This window comes from Lathyrus oleraceus, chromosome 7 (assembly GCF_024323335.1).
Source record: "Lathyrus oleraceus cultivar Zhongwan6 chromosome 7, CAAS_Psat_ZW6_1.0, whole genome shotgun sequence".
Lineage (NCBI taxonomy): Eukaryota > Viridiplantae > Streptophyta > Magnoliopsida > Fabales > Fabaceae > Lathyrus > Lathyrus oleraceus.
Genome location: NC_066585.1, coordinates 196,609,774 through 196,613,976, shown reverse-complemented (window position 1 = coordinate 196,613,976; position 4,203 = coordinate 196,609,774). Strand labels below are relative to the sequence as shown.

General features: G+C 36.3%; 1 long non-coding RNA gene across 4 annotated transcripts; it reads left to right on the top strand.

The window, feature by feature from the left end:
* Positions 1–530: 530 nt before the first annotated feature.
* LOC127108321 (uncharacterized) lies at positions 531–3,527 on the top strand. Of its 4 annotated transcripts, XR_007796002.1 has the most exons (6): positions 531–1,287; positions 1,455–1,609; positions 1,841–1,905; positions 2,007–2,111; positions 2,259–2,374; positions 2,520–3,527. It is a non-coding gene; the product is annotated as an uncharacterized LOC127108321 (long non-coding RNA). The 4 variants fall into 4 exon arrangements; XR_007796000.1 differs by having other exon boundaries at positions 2,259–3,527; XR_007796001.1 differs by having other exon boundaries at positions 2,007–2,374.
* The last annotated feature ends 676 nt before the right edge of the window (positions 3,528–4,203 follow it).

Sequence of the window (4,203 nt, the reverse complement as noted above, 5' to 3'; positions counted from 1 at the left end):
ATGCGGGTTAGGGTTTTAATTGGACGACGAGAATTTGAGCAATATGGCGAACGCCAATTATTCGAATACTCGAGAGATAATGAAACAGACGCTTACCATACTCCTTTTCATCCAAAGTTATAAGAAGGTTTTCAGAAGTGTACCAAAAAAATTCAAATTTTAATTCATTAGAATTAATCATGTTTAGATAGAAATACTTGGTGTTGGATCAAAGTCGAATTAATTTTAGAAACAAAAACAAATTATTTGTTGGTATTAATAGTTAACCCACTATTTAATTAATTGTAATGTTCCAAATTTGATTGAAAATAATAATCAAAATTAAGCTAATAAATATTTCTACTTTTATTAATTAGTTATAGTTGTCTTGATATTAAAGTATTTGAATTAACATAACAAATGAAATAAGAAGCTGTATGGAAAGTAAAAAGGAGGTGAATCCCCAAAATGTTTATCCAAAAGGCCCAAAAGGAGGCTCTTAAACAAATAAGAATTTGTAATGGGCCCTAAGGCCCAAAACCCTACTTCATCCAAGTGTGGTCCAAAAATTGTTAAAAGGTTGGGGTGGGCCTTAGGCCCGAACCCTTATGTGTCCGGTCACTAGCGAAATCGCAGGCAGCTGTACAGCTGCCCCACACCCACGTTTCCCTAAGTGGCCCTTGGCCTTCCCCAAAGCGTAACTTGTAATATGACAAGTTCGAGGCGTCGCTTATGGACTTTGTACCATCCAAATGCCAACGGTAGCATTGGATAACACAATGGTTTTAAAGATAACCCCTTTCCCATTAAAGCTAATTAAATGCTATCTTAATTAAAACGTAAAGAAACAAACAAATTTTAAAACGCTTTTTTTAAGGCCAAAGCAAAGCAAACACACACACCTTTCTTCTTCTCCATCTAAACTCTCAGCTCACCAAATTTATTAAAACAGGACGAATTTAGCAGTGTTTAATAAGAGGATTTGAGGAACATTCGATGGTATGCGTCTACTGAAACCAAAAGGAAACTACAAATCGATATTCAATCTGCACTAAGGAGTTCGAGTGGAAGCGTGTAGTCTAGATCTCGCATCAAACTTGGAGCAACAGGCCTCAAACGCTCACATAACTAACGTGTCATGTGTTAAGTTCAATCACTATCTAACTACAACAAATCATACAACCTGTACGAGATTTTTCTCACTGAGTAGAAATGGAGAAAGAAAATAAACCCTTGGAGTGAAGACGAAGATGCTTCGCGAGAACCTCAGGAATTCGGCAACGACTTTGGCAACGGTAGCGACTTCGGGTATTTATCTCTTCCTTGTTTTTGCGTCTGCTCTTCTCGTCCTAGGCTTCACGTCAAAAATCTTAAACATTGGTCTAGTTCAACTAACCCAACTTTCCAATGAGGAATTCTGGGTAGCTTTCAATAGTATTGACTTCTGGTGAATGGTTTGGTGTATGTTTCGACAGGGTAACGACGCAATCCCCTTTTCATACGACTCAAGCCACTTATTTATAGGGTCTCCTTTTGATATCTCCAAATCATGAGCTGGAAAATCTAAGAGGAATCATTCCGTTAGGGAGAAAAATCCTTTTGGATTTGGTGGGGACCGATTTCCATACAGGTTGGTTAGGGAAAAATTCGTCTTTTGTCTGTAGTGAGCAAAAGGTCCTCTTTTACGTTTCTTTGTGGTCCCATTAATCTATGTGATCTCACTGTGTTTTTATCACTGTAAACTATGAATCTTGTTGCTGGTGAAAAAAATGGTTACTGCTGTGAAATTTAGCTGTACCTGATGTATGATTTCAATTCTTTTTTTGATTCAAAATATTTCCTTATGACCTGCTTTTAACAGGTTGTGATTGGCATTCCATTTACAAGGATGATACAAAGGATTTTTGGTATTTTGGTTGCTTTGAGGTGAGCCACATAAATGAATTAATTCCTTTGAATTCTAATGAGTTTCTACACTTTTGTAGCAGAACATATTTAGCTTTCACCAATGTTTTGACTTTCTGTAGGGCTTTCTCAAGAAGAAGAGTGAGTTGTATGTCGAATTGACATCAACTGCGGTTGCTTGAAATGAGCAGGGGCCTATAAGGAAGCGTCCATGGCAAGGTGTTTTGGTAAGATGTTTGTGATTCTATTGTGGAAAGATTCTGCAACAGGTTTTCTGCTTTATGGAATTGAACCATGTATCATTCAATTCATACTTCATTTAATGTAACTTTTGATGGTGGTTGGCATTCTGGCTTGTAATTCCATCTTGGCAGGTTCATTCATCATGGAATTGTCCAATATTATTGGTGATGGCTATGTGCACGACAACAATGTCTCTACTTGACAATGGTTTGTCTTGCTACTAGTGAACTGGCTTCCTTCAAGAAGAGTAAGATGAATCAACTATTGCCCTTCTAGTTTTAAATGGAAAAGTGTTCAACATAAGAGTTGTTCCTCTTGATCTATGCTTTCCAAAGAGTCATAATTCAATCATTTTGGACAAAGTTTAATGGGTTTGCGCATGGCTTAAACAGGTCTGTATCAGTTGGTAAGATTCATGATTCAAATGTTCAAACAACTTTGCCTTGCCATCCAAGCTTCATGCAGACCTCATTTCAGTTGATTGTGGACCTAATTGGAATGCCTCATGGGCCTACACACGCCCATGCAAGCATGTGCATTGCATTGCCATTTTTGGATAATTTTTCAAGTGTGTAAATAACACTTCTCATTGCTATAAATAGAGGTCCAATGCCTCAGTTCAAAGGACCTTATGCGCCAACTTTGCCCCCAACCTTCCAAACCCTCTCAATTCAAAAGAAAACCTGAGAAATTTCAATTGAAATTTGAGTTTGAATCTCACAGTTTGGAGATTCAAAAACTCCAGGATCCAAAGCTTTGCATTACTCTTAAGCCACTTCCACAAGCTCCATAAGCAAGATCAAGCACGAATTGAAGTAAGAGAGAACCAGTTCTGCACAACATTGAAGGTATTTTTCCAGATTTTTCTTCTCTTCGATTCTCTCTCAATTCTCATCAATTCTCTTGGATCCTTGGTTGTCTGAAGTCCTACCAATGTAGGCAAGAAGATTGAGTTGCTTTGAGGTCAAATCGAAGCAACTCAGTTGACACACCTTAAAATTCAACTCCACGTATCTCTATATATTTGGAGTTAGTTAAAATTGAGGTGATATTCGTGATCTACGCCATTTTTTCTTTAAGATCATGTCCTCTTTTTTCATTTATGATATGGTGATGATTGAACCATTCCGGCCAGGGTCATCGGAGAAGATGACCGACCTTTGGCTCCGGCGATGCGTTGGAAGTGTTCAGAGCCATTAGATGAGTTTAAAATGTTTTAATCAGGAGCGTACATTATGATTACCCAGCGTGTGATCAGTTGACTCAAGCGCATCATGGAACACGCGCTCTCCACCACTTGATATGCCATCTCAATTAATGAGGGAGATCAAGCAGTCCATGTTTTTTTGATTATCTGATTTTTATTTTTATTCCTTTGATTTTCATTAATTCATATTAATTTTAATATTGATCCAAAAAATATGAGAGTTTCACCAATTTTTTAAAAATAAAATCCTCTTTCATTTTCTGAATTTAAATTATTTTTTGGATCATTATTAATATTTTTCATGATTTAATTGATTTTGTGATTATTTTTAATTGTTTAAAAATACTTTTAAGTTTTCAAAAATTCTAAATTTTTTCTCCAAGGTCCTTTGACCTTGTTTGACCTATGATAAATCTCATGGCCATTTCTTTGGTGTTTTGATGAGGTTTTAGCAATTTTTCCAACCATATTTAATTTAATGCATTATTTTTAATATTTTTAATTGTTTAAACGCCAAATTAATTGTGTTGAGCCATTTTAATTGACTTCGTGAGTTTAACTTGTATTGTTGGGCCTTGGTCAAGGTTGATTTGACTTTGTTAGGTTAAGATCATTGGATTTAGGGGATTGATGGAATGTACATTCCATCTCCCAAAATGAATGAATGATCTTAACTTGGTAAAAGTCTTCCTTTGTCCAATTTGAGTTTGATCCATTTCCCCTCCCTCTTCATCTCATTCCCCTTCTTTATGCATTCATGTCATGGACCTATAATATCTCTATATCCTAAGGCTAGTTGATTGCAAAATCAACATAAGTATGGATGAGATTAGGTTCCCCACTTTGCATATTCTTTTTGTGTGTGCTAT